The 18778-nt window shown below is 35.7% G+C and overlaps 1 pseudogene; it reads right to left on the bottom strand.

The window, feature by feature from the left end:
* Positions 1–14713: 14713 nt before the first annotated feature.
* On the bottom strand, positions 14714–17870 carry LOC112000973 (uncharacterized; annotated as a pseudogene).
* Between the last annotated feature and the right edge of the window lie 908 nt (positions 17871–18778).

The raw sequence follows: 18778 nt of genomic DNA, 5'->3' as shown, positions 1-18778 counted from the left end.
TGTTTTGTTGTACTTGTACCTTGTTTCTGATCAATGACATTTACGGATTTACCGATTTACAAAAAAGATAACAACGCATTAATTTCTTGTGTAAACACGTCAGGCTCCTAAGATCTTTGAAATCCACGAGAAAAATGAAAAGAACAATCTTAAACATTTTATGAATCCATAGTGTCTTCTGCAGCCAAAAAAAACAATTCAAAACTCTTCATGCCCATAGAGTACATCCATTATATAAGCAACATTTAAAAGAACAATCTTAAACATTTACCTCCATCAATTAGTTCTTGTAACCTGGCAAATAATTCTTTTATTGGATGAATAAAAAAGAAAACTCACGCACAAAGAAGCGGTAGACATTATGGGCAGAAGTAATCCATCCATGAGGTATTTAAAATAAAAAAGAAGAAAAGTAACGTATAGATACAGCATATTTTGCTGAAAACTAAAAACACTATAGCAAAATAATTTTTAAATGTTTATATAGTTCTATAGGACTCATTTTTAATATTTTTTTCTGAATAAAATGATTGCGAGTTCCGTGAACAGTGCACAATATCTCTTACATAGTATAATCTGCATGCATGAACAGTGTAGGTTATTGTTTATTTATACGTTTCAACTGGCACTTCTTAGGGTTTATTTTATTTTACTATAGCGTGGGTCCTAGTGTTAATAAAACGCAAACGCTGAATGTGAGGAGAAAACACAAATCCAAACGCTCACTAAAAGTCATTAAGAGGAAAGGGCAAAGGAGTGGTTTGTCAACTTCACTGTACCCACTCCACCCATACCACACTCAATTTTTTATACAATTTATTAATTAATATTTTATCTAGAATATATAATGGTAATGCATTAAATTAAAATGTATAAAACATCAAAAACAGATTCTAATATGACAAAACATTCCACATGAAGATTAAGGAAATATTACACAAACTAAGGCAATATTAGTACATTGTTATAGTGATTACATGATAATAAGAATTAATATTTTAATAATTACAAAATTTAGGTACAATACCTTAAGTGTTGTTTTTTAGGTTCCCTTCTTAAGATTTAGTCATGTGACTACTTAATTAAAAAATACACTTCCATTCTATAAGGGAAAATCCACATGACAGAATCTTAACAAGGGAACCTAAGGAATGACACTTAAGTACTGTACTTAAGTCTTGTCCTTTTAAGAAATACAAAAAAAATAATAATAATAATAATGGAGTAACTAATCATATATGGGTAACAGATATATAGCAAATGAGGCCAAAAAAAAAAATTAGAAGCCGAGTTAAGTAAAGAGACTTACTTGAAAATTGAATTGTTGTCTTCTTTGAGTGTGGAGGTTTTCTAATCAGGTTAAGAATAAGAGGAGAAATTGCGTGCAAAGCTCGATACAACGTCCAAATAGAACCTATCAATATAAAAATTCAAACAGAAAGTTAAGTGAAATTTTAACACACACACACACATACACACACACACACACACATATATATATATATATATTTCCTTTTTTTATCTCAACAATGAAAGTAAAAATTCAAATGAAACTTAGGATATAAAGCAAGGGACCCCAAGAAAAAAAAAATCTACCTCTCTATACTTTTTTATTCCTTCATTTTCTCATAAAAATCTTTTAATTTTAAGTGAAGATAATAAATCAAACTAAGGATATAATACTACATTTGCATTGTTCCTTAAATTGAAAATATACCCAAATCTTGCCATTTAGTCCAAGACTGAATACATATATAACCCCAGATGCTAATGCCCTGACCTCATCTCTAAGGTCTATATGTCTTTCCTGATCTGAAATTCTCACGCTAACATAACTCCTCACAAAAACTGTAACTAAAAGTTGATAAGAACAATTAATTCAATCAAAAAAAAAATTTGATAAGATCAAAAAAGACAAACTAATTTAATAAAAATAATGTGTGGCAACTTATTGAAATTATTGAATAGAGAAGATTGCCACTTTGGCAAAATCACAACTTTTAGGACCTAACATTTATCATATAGAATATGAGGAGTAACCTAGTGGTTGGATGTTTGAGATGAACTATAGACCCATACATCCTAAGTCTACTAGGGGTTCCCATAGATTACCTTCTGGCGAATGAATTTATGTATCATGAGTTCAACTATCCAAGTCATCAAAAAATAAGTATGTGATTTTAAATTTTCTTTTTAATTCAAACTTATATACATGAGTTTATGTATAGGATATAACATGTAATATTAAGAGTCAGCTTATTTTGTTTTTTGCTTTACTATAAATATGGTAGGTAAAAAGTAAAAATTAAAAGTTAAAAGTTAAATAAAATAAGTTTTTATTTTTATTTTTTATTGAAAATACTTTACAAAAAGTTAAAAAAAATAAGTAAAATATATTGAATGTGACACCCGCAAATAGGAAATATTACCTTTTGTAGAGACATAATGACTTTTTGCCAAAGCCTTCTGCACGGGGGACCGTTGAAAATAAGCTAAACGCATGCATTTGTAAGGCAAAAAACAGTTACGTGACACACAGATAGTACGGCCAAAAAATAAATAATCCAATTGATAATCAGCTCTCAAATGCACACTATAATCTTGAATGGTAACTGTGCGAGGCGCAAATGAGGCCAATGGGCTCAGCCCCACTTGGGCTCACAACTTATTTGTTTGTTGGGCTGGATTTCCTACTATGGGCAGTTCTATAACCAAGGGCTCAATGAGATCACTTCTCTTCTTCTCGGCAATACAATCTTTTCCTTCAACTCCTCTCGAATTATCTGTTTTGCTTCTCTATTACCCCTGTTCTCTTTTTCCCCCTCTCTCTGACCAACCCCTTTTTTTTTATCCTCCCTCCCTATTTATAGTGCTCAGCTCAGACGTAGGTAATCAATGCTCTCATGTTTGTGCAACTGAGGGTCCAGTAGGATTTTCTCTAAGTGGGAGGTCAGGTATGGGTGGCTTTGGGACTTGGTTCCCACCTTCGTCGGCAGCTCGGCAGAGTTAGTGCGCGCTTAGTGCTACGGAAGGTCCAATTAGGGGGAAGGTAGGTGGGGGTTTGGGCCTGGGTGGCTTTGGGACTTGGTGCCCACTTCAGGTTAGAGCTAGGTGGTGGCGCTTGAAGGGCCTTCTTTGAGCCGAACACAATTGATGCGCCGTTTAATGACACCTCCGGACATGCTCGGTAAAAGATGTGCCGATCATGACTCAATAGTGAAGCCCGGCACCCCCGAGCTGTGATAGCAAGGGTTGGGCCTTGGGGCGAATGAGGATTGGGCCCAATGATGGTGCGTTTTGGAGCGGAGACTTGGGACTGAGTGGACCCAACAGTTCAGGCACCGCACATTAGCCCCCCCTTGATTTATGCTCGGTGCACGGCGTGAATCAAGGAACGCCAAAGGGCGCACGTTACGGGTTCAGTGAAGTGACGTCTGAAGCGTTGCAGGGTTTCATTAATGCGCCCTGAAAAGGCGCGCCGGATCTGGCCATATCATGACTTAATAGTGAAGCCCGGCACCCCCGAGCTGTGATAGCAAGGGTTGGGCCTTAGGGTGAATGAGGATTGGGCCCAATGATGGTGTGTTTTGGAGCGGAGACTTGGGACTGAGTGGGCCCAACAGTTCGGGCGCCGCATAAGTATATTTTTAATAGATATGACATGATTTGAACTATATAGATGATCTTTATTATAAAGTTAAGATACTAACTAATTTATTTTTTTACGTAAACAAGACTTGAATCCGACTTCATTATTCAACGAGTTTGAGTTAAGTGGTACCTAATTAGTCCATTAGTTTTACCTCTAATTGTATTATCCATATTTACGTTCATTTTTTCAAATTATTTATCTTTTAAAGTTATTTTTATTAGGGGTAGGATGAAAAATTAGCCATGTGATTCAAGCTTCAATTCTCTCTCTAAAATTCCCATCTTCTATAGATTTTTTTTTTTTTTTTTTTTTTTTTGTGGAGAAGACCCCATCTTCTATAGATTTATTGAATTTGATCAATATCGGATTTATAAATAACCTATTTAAGTTTTTTTTTTTTTTTGGTTCAGAATGAAACTGAATTGACTATTATTAACATGTAAAGTTAGCCAGCTTCGGCTAAGAGTACAGGTAAAATGTGGGATGGAACCTTCTCCATCCAAACTACTAAACCGCTAACATGTGTAGCATGTCTAGCAAAGCTATGAGCTAAAGAATTCCTATTTCTTTTAACATGAGAAATTCTAAAATTGAGAAAAGAGTCTGCGTGCAATTTAATCTCCTCAATGAGATTACCATAGGAAGCTAGGGACTGCTCCTCCGCTTGAATTGCTCTGGTGATGATCTCCGAATCTCCCTCTAAAATTATCAAGCTAAGATTGATATCCCTTGCAAGCATGATGGCTCTTCTTGCAGCTGCTCCCTCCACGTATGCCACTGTCTGAGGAAGAGGAATGTTCTCTGCTAGTGAGGCAAGCACCCCTCCCATGCTGTCACGGACCACTGCCCCGTCGTAATTAATCTTCAGGAATGGAGTTCGTGGGGGAGACCGGGTCACTGCTGTATGGAGATTTGCCGTCTCAGACGCTGGCTTCGCTGGTTGCACCCGGTTATAATCTTGCAATTGCTGTCGAGCACTGGCAACTATCTGACCGAGCGAAGTTACTGAATTACCAACTCTGATCTGGTTTCTTCGATGCCACAAAAGCCAAACGATCATGGCGAACAAATCCAAGTCAAGCCCGGCCTCTTCAACATGTAGTATGAGTTTTTGGAAGTCATCCCAACGGCCTGTGTTCCTGAAGTTCCAACCCGTATCAGCTTCCCAAACTTCGTTCAAACAGGGGCATAGCCATAAGGCATGAACCACGTCCTCTGACTGTGCCTTACAGTGATCACAAATTTCTTCCTAAAGCACCTGCCGTTTGACTAAGTTGGTTTTAACAGGGATGGCATTTTTTGCAGCCCTCCACAAAAAGTTTCAGACTTTTGGTGGTACCGAGAGACTCCAAATGATCTTCCATAGTTTCTGTGGTGGGGCAGAATTAGTATTAAGAGGGTCCAAATTTTCCTTCTCCTTTGAAAGTAGATTATATCCTGATTTAATTGTGTAGGTTCCAGATTGTGTATGAGGCCATATCATTCTATCTCTAGCTGAAACATCACCAAGTGAAATGCCCCGAATCAGCTGAACCTCTTCAGGCTTGAACAAAGCTTGCAGCAAGTCCACATTCCAGTTTCGCGTTTGATCATTGATCAAGGAATTAACCCTCACTTCTGGAAAGTCAATCCCCATCGGATTACTCACCCTTGATGTAGAAATAGAGGGCAGCCAAGCATCACTCCAAATGCTGATGTCCTTGCCATTACCCACTCTCCATCTTTCTCATTTTTTTCAAAACCTCCCTACCCTTCAATATGCTGCGCCAAGCATATGACCCTTTGGTTGAATCCGGGGCCTCCAAGATAGAGCAATTTGGGAAGAACTTAGCTTTGCAAACCCGATAGAAGAGTGAGTTTTCATTGTGAAGGAGCAGCCAAGCCTGTTTCACTAGGAGAGCATCGTTGAACAAGGCCAAGTCTTTGAGGCCCATGCCCCCCTCCCTTTTCGGTTTACACATAGTGCTCCATTTTACCCAATGGATCTTAAGTCTATCTCCTCTTTGGGCACACCAAAATTTTCTAATAAAATCCTCAATTTCATTACATAATCTGTTAGGTTTTTAGACCCCTTAAAACACAACAATTGGATTAACCTAGTTTATTAGCCAAGTGATTAACTTAGTCAAATTATGCAAATCTAGGTTATCACAATCAAACAATTATATCAAAAATATAAAGCAGCGGAAAAGTAAATAACACAATGATATGATGACCCAAGAAAACCAAACCGGTAAAAAACTTGGGGAGGATTTAACCTAGCTATTCTCAAGGTAAAAAACAAATCCACTAGAAAGAATCGAAGTTCATACAAAAGGACTTACAAACACCCACGCTCGACTTTCTAATGCTACCCACCAGTAGAACTTTTTGACATGACCACGTGCAAGCTCCGAATCCACGGACTCCTTCTTTCTTGGATTCTCCACAAGATACAAGCACTCCCACTTGTGTTTCTTTAAGCTCCAATGGCAGCAACTGAGTTGATCATCAAGATGTTGATATAATCTCTATCTTGAAAACCCTAAATTTATGTGAAGGAAAGCTCCTTAAAGATCTCACAAGAGATTCACACAAACAGAAAAATATGAGCAATAATACAAATAGAGCAACTCACAAAAACGTGGCTAGGGTTTTGCCTTATATACCTAGGGCAAAAACATAAAACCCTAAACGTTTAATGAGGTAGGGCTGAGTTGAAAATTCTGCAGAAAAAATATTCTGGCTGACTTTCGATCGATCGAGTCTATCCTTCGATCGATTGAGCCAGGCCGAAATGCACCAATACATCTGTAGCCACTCAATTCCAACTTTACATGAATTACACAACTTTGAGCAAGCCTAAACAAGACTAACATATTGTTTTGATCATGGTTTACCAACATTACACATTAGAGTTCTAAATACATTAAATCCTAAGTCTTTAGAAACTAACAAACTCCTCCTTTGGCAATCCGTGAAAAAACACAAACACAAAGGTCAAAGTTTACAAATAAAATCCATTTACAAAAAATAATGCTCATAAACACAAAAATTCAATCCTAACTACTATCCATCAGTTGCAAATGTAGACAGCAGCTTAATTGAATCAACCTATATATTCCTGAAACACTCAACAAACTGTATAAACGCATGTGTGACAGAAAGCAGTAAATCAACAGATATATAAACTAACTCTCCCCTTAAATTAAATATAACAAAAATAAAACATTCTTGTAAGATTCACACAACACATAATAAAGACATATATCAATGAATAACTCATAAATATAAATGAATAAACAGTGAATACAAGAAACAAGAATCATATATCAAAATAAATGTATATCCCCCTAACATGAATAGCCCCAATAAATGATATACAAAGTGAAGTACCTAGATACAATCTAATATCTCCACTAGCTCCACAAAAAAAAAAAAAAAACTCCCCCTAACTACAAAAACTTCTCTACAAGTGTCAAAACTCTACTCCCCTTTTTTGTGACGGAATGCTAAAGGACAATCACAAGCCATCATTAAAAGGAGGTGGTGAGGGTGAACGAAAATGTGCCAAGTCGGCTCGCAAAGCACGAATCTCGTCAAGTAAGTCCACCAAAATCTGACTATGAGCCGCCTGAATGGTCATGACAGTCTCCAAGGTACGACGAATATCAAAGTCATCTGAAGGAGGTGGAGGAACATCAGCAGCAACATCACCAACAGGATCATCAACATCCTCACTAGCAGGACCTGTAGAAGAAGAGGGAGGATGTGCGGTACCAGAAGGCTTAGACCTAGGGTGTTTAGAGCCAACTCGAAAATGAGCAGCCCTCTATCTAAGAAAAGACGCACCTATGGGAGTAATAACATGAATGGGCTCAGAAGAAGGGAAATCATCTAGACCAAGATATAACAGAATCCTATGAATAAAAATAGGATGGACAAGAGCATGAGAGGAAAATGAACTCCTATAAACTTCATTCAAGGAACGAAGAAACAAATGAGGAAAACTAATAGGATCATCAGTCACTTGAGCATACAAAAAGACACACCGCTCGAGAGGAATGGTGTGAAGATGAGAAATGGGCCAAATAGAATGACATGCTATCCTAAAAAAGAGATAGTGCAACTCAGATAGCTCAGGAGTGGTGATTCTAGGATCAGAACCTCACTAGATAGAAGACCCAGTGATGTATGACATGACATCACTCAAAAGAGGAGACTCATCATAAGGGTAGACAGGGTGCTGGACTAACGGTACCCCTAGAGTATCAGCCACTACAGTAGGAGTAATGGTGTACTCTACGCCTCGTATCCAACTTTTTACCAAAGTGTTGGAATTATAGATGCGGATAGAGATGTTCGAAAAGAACTCTCTAATCAGGGTAGCTAGAGGAGGAGGATCAGAAATATCCACCAAGGGTATCTAGCCCCGACGCTCAAAATTTGCCCTAATGGCAGGATCAAGCTCATCTAAAACTACAGCATGCTCAGACCAGATCTTTCTCCTAACGTTCAAAGTCTCAAAAATCTCTTTGTTTTTCTCACTATGAAACTTCTCACGGTCAAAAGAAGATGGGGGAGGAGCAGGTGGGGAAACAGACCTATGAGCTCTAGTTTTCCTAGGCATGATGCTAAGGAAAGAACAAAAATACAAAAAAACAAAAAAAAACAAAAGAACAAAAATAAAGCACAAACCAAGGGCAGACTGCAAGTTAGCACAAAAAAAATATAGAACAAAAATCTATATGATGCATGAACAATTTTAATGACATGATGCATGTTCTAATGCAGTTAAACTAAGTTCAATTGAAGTTTAGTTGCACAAAATTGGCTTAAGCACAAAGGTTCAAAAAAAATTGAAAACCACTTGTTAAGATTTTGAAAAAATTTGACTAATTCATCATTACACAAACTAGAATACACAATATAATGATCAATTACATCAATTTGACAGGCCAATTTCATCAATTTCTACCCAATTGAACAAAAGCCCCAAATCGGTTCAATTACAAGCCCTAGAATTTTCAATTTTTCACAAAACACAAAATTGATCAAATTAAACCATCAATAGCATGTTTATATCATGTCCCAACAAAAACCCATTAATCAATTTAACATAATATGGCTTGAATCAAGAAAAACCCCAAAAGGAATAGATTTGAAAATCTCAAGGAAAAATGCATGAAACTTGAAAATAAAAGAAAAGGGAAGGGTAAAATAGACTTACCAGCCTTAGAGGACAAATTCTTTGCAAAAGATTCGGAGGAAAATGACAAAGAATTGCTGAGTGAGCTTGCCAAGTTGGAGAGAGAGAAAAAAGTTTTGAAACTATTTGAAAAGATGATTTAAAAAAGTCAAGAACAGTGTTTAAAAAAAAAAAAAAATTCGCGATATTCGATTGATCGAAAATTACATTCGATCGATCGAATCAATCCGAGATTTTTAAAAGAATTTTAAGTAATTTTTGATCGATCGAAAAATAGAATGGATAGATCGAAACAAGCAGAGGCTCACAAAATTTTGAAAAAAAACACAGTTTTGAAAAACAACAACCACATTTTGGGCACAACTCCTCAAAGCATAAAATTGATGAATCAAAATGCATGAGTATGAGATGAAATGTTTTTTCAAAAACCCAAGTTTTAACCCCAATTTTTCAAAGAAAATTTCAGCCATTCTCCCTTTAAATTCTCAAGAAAAAAATGTTTTGCATAATACTCAAGGTATTTTCAAACTTGGTTGGTCAGACCAAAAACATACACAATAACATGTACAGTGTTTAGCAACGAGTAGCTTGTGTAGTGTGTGCAACTAGTAAAAACTTGAGATACATGTGAGGTGATATGTGAATAGAAATCAACTACAAAGTTTATAAAATTCATCACATAGAATTTAAAAGAGACTATCACCTAAAGAGTTACATCATGTAACTCCCACATCTCCTAGATCATAAGCTTGCAATCATGTAAGTTTCTTGAATTTGCATCATAATATATACACCAATTTTAATTAAGTGATTTGGTATCAAGCCTAATAGTACACACCAATTTTAAGTATTAAGCATTTAAACCGAGGCTTCACTTTATGTTCTTTTTGTGCATGTGCTACACTTTCTCGAGCACAGAATCTTAAGATATGCACTAAGGTGTTCACGATTGGCTAGTGAACAGTGGTGAGATGGTTATTTATGCCTTTCTCAAAAGGATCAAGTCCAACAATCAAATAACATGTGACTTTAAGATTAAGACAAAGTGATAAACACCATAAACATCTTTCTCACACAACATGCACTACAAAACTTCAACTAGTCAAGTGCAAAAAATAAAAATAAAAAATAAAAAATAAAAAATAAAAGCTCATCAAAGCTAAACAGGGTACAAGGACATGTTCTGTATAAATAAATTGACCAACCTTGTTTTCAAAAAACCAAAAAAAAAATAATGCCAAACACAATTTGCTTTTCTCCCCTTTCCTCCTTATATATATATATATATATAAAAGAGAAAACAAAAATAAATCCTAGAATGAAATGCATGAATGTTATGCAATGCAAGTTCTGGAAACAAAACAACACAAAAACCAAAGAACAATGGTCACAAAAGAGTAGAGCAATGAAGCAAAAGGATCATGTCAGAAAGACTCAATTAGATCGAGTCTTTTGCATCCAAAATCTTTTAGATGCACCATGAGCATTGGAGTTCCTATTCACGTTTGAGTGATTTCCAACTCCAGGATTGGAATAAATGTTTAAAACCTTTACCAATTTACCAATGAGTGCCATAGGATCTTGTGCTTGAGGCACAGGCATTTTTGGTTTGTTTGCTCTCTTAGCAGCTTGAAGCTTGTTAGTGAAGACGAATGTGTCCAGACTTTCTACAAAAATGAAAAATCCATGCAGGTTTACCATGCATCTTGTCCTTAGAAAGGGTAGACTCCTTAGATTTAGACTCTTTCAGATCAACCCTGATCTTCGTAGATGGTGAAACTTCTATGGGTTTAACAACCTCACTCAAAGGGGGTTTGACAGTTTCACTCACAACCTCACTCACGAAAGGTTCAGAAGAAAATGAAGGAACAAAGTTTGTGAAATTTGGTGCAGACACAGTAATGCTTTCAACAAAAACTAATCCAGATTTGTCAGAAGGATACTTTTGAACACTCAACATTTGATCAAGTTTAGAACTAGCAGATTTAGCAACAGATAAATCATGTTCCAAAGTTTTTACTTTATCAAGAAAGAGCATATTCTCAGATTTCACATTGTTCAAAAGATCATTAGCATCAAACAGTTTAACAAGCAAATTTTTCTTATCAAGCTCAAGAGATTCAATTTTCTTCAGGCCAAGTTCAACATTCATAGCATCCTTTGCAGCAATTTTGCAAAGTTTATTATAGGCTTCTTGAAGATCTATATCCTTAGAGAGTTCCCCATCAGAAGGGTTCTCTTCAACAAACACGTTTTCATTGACTATAGCAGTAGCAGTGAAAGCAATGAAGTTTTCATCATCGTCACATCCAGACTCATCATCAGAAACCTCATTATCACTAAGGGTTACAGCCATAGCTTTACCCTTAGACCTCAAGAATGTAGGACATTCAGATTTAACATGACCATACCCTTGACACTCAAAACATTGAGAACCCAAAGAATTATTGAAAGATTGACCTACTTTTTCTCTAGGTTTTTCAGTGTTGCTAACCTTAATGGGATCATTCTTCCTAAAATTTCTAGGTTCAGCAGTGTTTGTATTTCTTACCTTTCTGTTACTGTTCCTAAGAAAGTTTCTAAAGTTCTTGGCAAGGTAAGCAATCTCTATAGCAGAGAGCTCATCATCAAATCCACCAACCTCAACATCATCAATTGACTTGAGAGCTATTGACTTGGATTTGCTAGCTTTGGGTAGGTCTAGCTCATAGGACTGAAGAGATCCTATAAGCTCATCAACAGGGATGGAGTCCACATCCTTACTTTCAATAATGGTAGTCACTTTAAGCCTAAAGTCTTCAGTCAAGGATCTAAGAATCTTCCTAACAATTTTAGGTTGATCATAGATTTCACCCAAATTAAAAGCAGAATTAACAATATCATTCAGTTTAGCATAGAATTCATTAAAAGATTCATCATCAGACATCATAATACTTTCAAATCTAGAAGTTAATTGCTGCAATTTATTAAACTTCACTGCCTTTGTGCCTTCATGTACAGTTTTGAGGATTTTTCAAGCAGTATGAGCAACCTCAATATTAGAAATTCTCTTAAATTCCTCCATAGAAACAGCATTAAAGATGGCATTCATAACTTTGCTATTGAACCCAGCTACTTCTTTTTTAAAAGTTTACCACTCACTCACAGGAGTAGTGGGCTTCTTCCATCCGTACTCAACGAAATTCCAAACCCTCTCATCAATAGATTTTAGGAATGCTTTCATCCTTACTTTCCAATAAGCATAGTTATTCCCATTGAAATGAGAAGGAATAACCAGAGAGTGTCCGTATTCCATGACAACAGGGGTCAAGGATAAGCTCAGAGATCAAAAGATCTACAATAAGAAAGCTACCTGCTCTGATACCACTTGTTAGGTTTTTAGACTCCTTAAAACACAACAATTGGATTAACCTAGTTTATTAGCCAAGTGATTAACTTAGTCAAATTATACAAATCTAGGTTATCATAATCAAACAATCATACCAAAAATATAAAGCAGTGGAAAAGTAAATAATACAATGATATGATGACCCAGGAAAATTAAACCAGTAAAAAACCTGAGGAGGATTTAACCTAACTATCCTCAAGGTAAAAAGCAAATCTACTAAAAAGAATCGAAGTTCATACAAAATGACTTACAAGCACCCACGCTCGACTTCCTAATGCTACCCACCAGTAGAACTTACTAACACGACCACGTGCAAACTCCAAATCCACGGACTCCTTCTTTCTTGGATTCTCCACAAGATACAAGTACTCCCGCTTGTATTTCTTTAAACTCCAATGGCAGCAACTAAGTTGATCATCAAGATGTTAATATAATCTTTATCTTGAAAACCCTAAGTTTATGTGAAGGAAAGCTCCTTAAAGATCTCACAAGAGATTCACACAAACAGCAAAATATGAGCAACAATACAAACAAAACAACTCACAAAAACGTGGCTAGGGTTTTGCCTTATATACCTAGGGCAAAAACATAAAACCCTAAACGTTTAATGAGGTAGGGCTGAGTTGGAAATTCTGCAGAAAAAACATTCTGGCCGACTTTCGATCGATCGAGCCAGGCCGAAATGCACCAATACATCTGCAGCCACTTGATTCCAACTTTACATAAATTACACAACTTTGAGCAAGCCTAAACAAGACTAAACATATTGTTTTGATCATGGTTTGCCAACATTACACATTAGAGTTCTAAATACATTAAATCCTAAGTCTTTAGAACCTAACATAATCCCACCGGAAGTTTGAAGCAAGACATAGTGTAGGTGAGAATGGCTTGAACAACGGCTTTAATGAGCACTTCCCTCCCGGCTTGAGATAGCAATTTTTCCCCCTACCCTTGGAGTTTTTTCCATACTCTCTCCTTGATCTATTCAAAACTTGCTTTCTTCCTTCTCCCAATCAAAGAGGGCAAACCCAAATACTTTTCATAGCTTCGAATTTCTGGAATTCCTAGGGCATTCTTGATGTATTGCTTTCTCTCCGGAGTGGTGGATTTGCTAAAGAAAATTAAAAATAAATAAATAAATAAAAGTTTGACTCCTAGTGGACCCAGCTTAAAGATCTATTCTAATTTAAAATTTTTTGGAGCATTTGATTTAATGTATATAAAAAAAATTAAAAAAAAGCTCAAGTGATTCTGTCTCAACTCTTTCTATATCAACTTCTTTAGAGCATTCCGCCAAAAAAAAAACAAAAAACAAAAAACACTTCTATAGAATAGAGCAATGCTCCTAATTGACATGGAAATTTGATATACTTGTTCATGTTTGCTAGTTTAATTCTAAAATTAGACTAAAATCATTTATGATTGATTATTTCATTATTTAATTAGTCAAATTTATAGTCTGGACATATTTCAATACTTATTACATATCAATAATTTGTGCCTTGGTGCTATATGAAAGGTGTAGCTCTAGGATCAGTTCTGATGTTGGTTTTAAATTGTTACTGCCACTTACCCATATTAGTTACTTTTCATGATATTCATATCTTTAAATGAAAACAACAGTTTAATCTCAAATCATAATTACTAGCTTTTTAAAAATAAATAAATTTAAGCATCGTTTTTTTTTTTTTTTTTTGGGGATGAATTTAAGCATCACTTCAATACAAACTTGTGATACTCCCTACCTCATACTTTAAGACAGTTTCACTAAATCATATTCTTTAGAAAATCAATTTTATTTCTCATAAAAGTCTTTTTAAGGATATTAGAATAGAATTGGATGATTTTAACTTTTAAGTGAGCAATCAGTCAAAGTTTTTTTTGAGAATGTAATCAGTTGAAGTTAGATGTGCAAAATCCCTCCATCTCACACACCTGATAATTATATGGAGGGCTCTAAAGGTGATGCCTCAGATTAATGCGTTTACCTACTTACATGGATACCCCAATCTGCCATCTTCATCAAATAATGATGTTTGCATATAAAATGAGCTTTAGCCTAAACTATTGTTCATAAATTTTTTGGTACGGTTACTTTTTAAATCTATATTAATGTGGGAAACTGGCATTCAACTTTGGTGTGAGTTACTTGTTGAAGCAGTTTCAAACTTTCATTATGATCTTAGACATCAAAATTTACCCCAAATTTGCAGTTCAACATCTTCATAAATCTGATTGACTTTCCATGCAATTTATTTCAATTGCATCAAGATTGGAATAAAGTTGTAGATTATTAAATCACTCCCGAGCACCCTTCCCTTATAAGGAGAATGTATCGCATACATCCAATATATGTATCATCCCTCTCACAATGTGTAAGTCCTACATATATTTAATATATAAGATAATTACTATCTCAGAGGAGGGTCCAAGTTTTAATATGTAGGGTGCTTATCCCCTACTTATTGTACCAAAAAAAAAAGGACAAAATATTAAATTAGTAGGTACTATGTAACAATGAGATTTGAGTATACAAAAAGAATCCAAAAAATAAGGCAATTTAACAAGTGATCATGCTGGTAGAAACCTACTCATTAAATCTTCAGACAAATTATGAGCTTGCGCAACTAAAAATGGCAAGATGTCAAAAAATCAATTTGGTGATCACTTAAAAGCAGATATCAACCTTGGGCTGAGCATGTAAATGAATCTTTTCTATCGTTTGAGTTGGTTCAGAGTAAGAGGTTTTAGGTACTCCAAATTCTACTTGACAGGTTCATTATTCTTCTGTGGAGTGTGTTTGAATGTTAGGTGTTAGCTGATGGGAAAGCAAAGATAACTTGTCATCTGTATCATTCAAACCAAGGCTATCGTCACCTTCATAATCAATGACAATTTCAATTGAAGAAGAATTATCAGCATCCAGCTCGTGCAGTTCTGATACTATCAGTGCATTTATTCTTGCTCGTTCATGGTCTCTTGGATATGTGCAATAGAGGAATGAGTAGATGAAGCAAAAAATTGCGGAAGGAATGCCAATTACTGCATAGAGTGCTTTGGCAAGTGATGCAGCATTTTCTCTATCTGTTTCAATCCCTACAAAATTTGAGAATCCTTTCAGATTTGGTTTATAACCATAAACTTGCTGAGCCAAGATCCCAACTACGGCGGGAGAAAATGTTGCTAGCATGGACTCAAATGATTCATCCAAAGCATAGATGCTTGTACGAGACTTCTCAGGAACTATCTCTGCAAATATTGGACTATACACCATTTAAATATCAAAGAAAGAGTTGAGGTATGTTAATTGCAACATCACTAGTTAAAGCTGAAATAGCATAGTTGAGCATGCCTCGCTTCAAAACATGAGCAGTTGCAACTTTAATATGACGTTCTGATAATAACTTATCAACGTTTCTCAGCCATGGAAAGAAGTGCATTGAAGAGTATGTTTTCACTTGACTGATCATGTATTCAGGGGGGAAAAAGGACTGATCATGTGTATATAGTTGCTGCTTATGCAATCTTTATCTTGAAGAGGAACGCTAGGTCAAGGGAAATTGTGAAAACAAAGCTAAAAAAGCAGAACAGCCATGTTGAATTGTTGATAATTGAATTTGGCAGCTCTCTTAAAGCTATTTATATCTCCATGACTAACATTAACACCATGTACACTAACATATGCCTAATCACTTTCTGCACACTATTGATCTTAAACCTCAACAAGATCTGATTATTATTAAGGTCATTATCTACACGTGATCCTTCTGAAGCAGTAAGGAGGTGGGGATCTAGATACTAGATACGGTCATAACATCAAATATTTTAGCATGAAGTAACCTAGCTCAAGAACTAGATCTGTGCACTTTTGCATCACCATAACCCGAAAAATTTTACTATTACAGATGGACAATCACCCCGGAGTAATCAACACAATTACAATCAATTGCAAAATACTAAACAATTAGAAGGGGAGAATCAGAGAATATGTAGAGCACATAATTGATTAAGTATACGTACTTGTTAGTTGCTGGAGCTGCCCAGGATGTGAAAAATCCAATAATGAACAAGACCAATCCATACATGAATGCTGAAGATGGATCATCAGGCAATAGTACTAGCAAAATTCCTGTTAAAGGAATGGCTGAAGCCGTGCATATCTGTGACAGAATTGTTCTTCCAGTATTGGGCAAACGTTTTGCAAGGATATCCCCCATCCATCCACCAAACAGACCCCCAAGTGAAACACCAATTACTCGTATGGTAGAAAGGAATGCTGTTGTTTCATGTGAGAAACCAAGAAGTTCCAACCACATAGGAACAAATGACCAAGCTGCCCCAGCAAATGATCCAGAAACACCCTGAGCCACAATTACCTGGAAAGATGGGATTCTAATAACTGACTTTGCTTCCTTAATTAGGTCCTTCACATCCGACCAAAAAGGCTTTTGATTTTGAACTCCATTTCTAGCGGTACTATTGCTCTTAGAAAAATGTGGATCATTTGCAAATAGGCCAACTAATATACCGACTATAACACTTATGACTGCAATAAGATGGAAAGCTATTCTCCAACCAGGTACACCCAGAATAGAAGTCAGGGCAAAAAGTACAGCACACAGCCCACCAATGATGGACCCAAGGTTTCCTGTTAGTTGTAACCATCCAAAAGCCAAACCACGGTTGCTATCATCAGTTGAATCAGCAACTAGGGACTGAATTGCAGGTATAACTATGGCAAGCCCAATTCCATTTAAACCTCGTGACACTGCCACCTGATTAACCAAATGACCCAAATTGAATGTTAAAGACTCTTGCACCAGAGATAATGCTCTAGCTCTTTCCTACTAATGGGTTATTCTCTTTTCTTTTTCTTTTTTTTTCTTCTTTTTTTTAAATTATTATTTTTACTATAAAGCCAATATTTCTTTTTTGACCAGAACTAAATTGCAATGCTTTTCTTATTCAAAGGCTTTATTAGTTAAACTAACTAAAAATCTAAAACCTCAGCTGAGTTTGTAATAATGCAATACATAAGGGATGAAATATCTCACGTATCTTTTTTTTTCTTTTTCTTTTTTTTCCATTTTAGAAAAAAATACTACTTAAGAAAAACATTGTACTTTCAATAAAAAGAAACCTTGGTCAAACAAAAAACTTCTATAAGTGGCAAAGAAGTGGGCAAGTAAAAAAGAAAACCAACATATACTAGATTGGTATATGGATCTGCACGTCTAAAAGAATATGCAATAACAAGGAATTGAATTCAAAAAGAAAAGATTACAAATCTAAAACAAAAGCAAGAAAAGAAGTGTGTTATACCTAGAAGAAGGTGGAGGAGATGGCAACACAGAAGGTGGCGGCGGCCCAGAGGAAAGCGCCGAGAGCAATGACATGGGCACGGTTGTGACGAAGAGCTAAGTAAGCAGCAAGTGGGTAACAAGAAGATTGCACTATCGATCGGAAGAGAGTGAGTGAGCCCAACCAGTTGTGTCAGTGTGTAGAGCGTCCCCTACCTCCTTGTATACGCCTGGCAACAAAGCCTCATCAGCACTTTCCATAATACCAGCCAGATTCACCAGTACCAATGTCACAGTCTTTGCTTTCACTTTCCTTTTCATTTTCATTTACACTCTTTTTTAGTCAAACTGCTTTCTTTTTTCTCTCTCTCTCTCAGGTGCTTCATATTAGAGAGAGAGAGGAGGCAGCTGAGCTAGGGTATTGTCTAGTGTGTAGAAATATTAATTTTCTATTGGTAACTTGTTAATCAAGATGACTTTTTTTTTAGTGATGGGGGAGATTAAGAACACAACAACAACAATAAAAATTAAAGAAAATAGGATTGATCACATCTAAGTAATTACGATTAACAACTAATGAATTTGTTAAATTTACTTGAACTAAATCAAAGTGTGCAAATGTTGAAGATCACTAAAAATGTCATTATCACTAAGTTAATACATGAACACATCCGGATGTATACTAAGATACTGTTTAGTTACATTACAAACAAAGTAAAATAAAATTAACTTGTCTTTAACATACAGATTCCAGTATTGTCCCAAATGTAACAGGTAGCCAAAACATTAGGACAATTATCTTGAAACACTTCCCTTTATTTTCTGTTGGTTAGCTCTCACGGTTGCTAAAAGATCAGAACACCTATTTGCATCAAGATAAACATGCTCTATTGTTACTTGTCACTTTATTCCTATAGCTTCCACCGTTCCAGCAATAAAACAAGACTTACCATTACTGTAGGGTTTCTTTTGAGTTTGTTAAGAAATGGCCTTTAATCAAGAATCTGTTTCAATAAGTAATTTTCTGTGACTTCGATCTCAAGCTAGGTTTAAAACATATCTAATTTCCCATAATTCTAATGTTATACTTTTTGTCCATCCTAGATGCAAAAAGAAGCTTGTAATTTGTTTCGTGTCAACTTATTAGTATTCAACTATATAGGTCATCACGAACATGACACATTTTTTAATTGTGTAAAGATTTTTCAATTTTAATACGATCTATATATTAAATATGTTAACAAAAC

This window comes from Quercus suber, unplaced genomic scaffold (assembly GCF_002906115.3).
Source record: "Quercus suber isolate HL8 unplaced genomic scaffold, Cork oak 2.0 scaffold_515, whole genome shotgun sequence".
Taxonomy (NCBI): Eukaryota; Viridiplantae; Streptophyta; class Magnoliopsida; order Fagales; family Fagaceae; genus Quercus; species Quercus suber.
The sequence above is the reverse complement of the archived record's forward strand: the minus strand, read 5'-3'. Positions and strand labels throughout refer to the sequence as shown.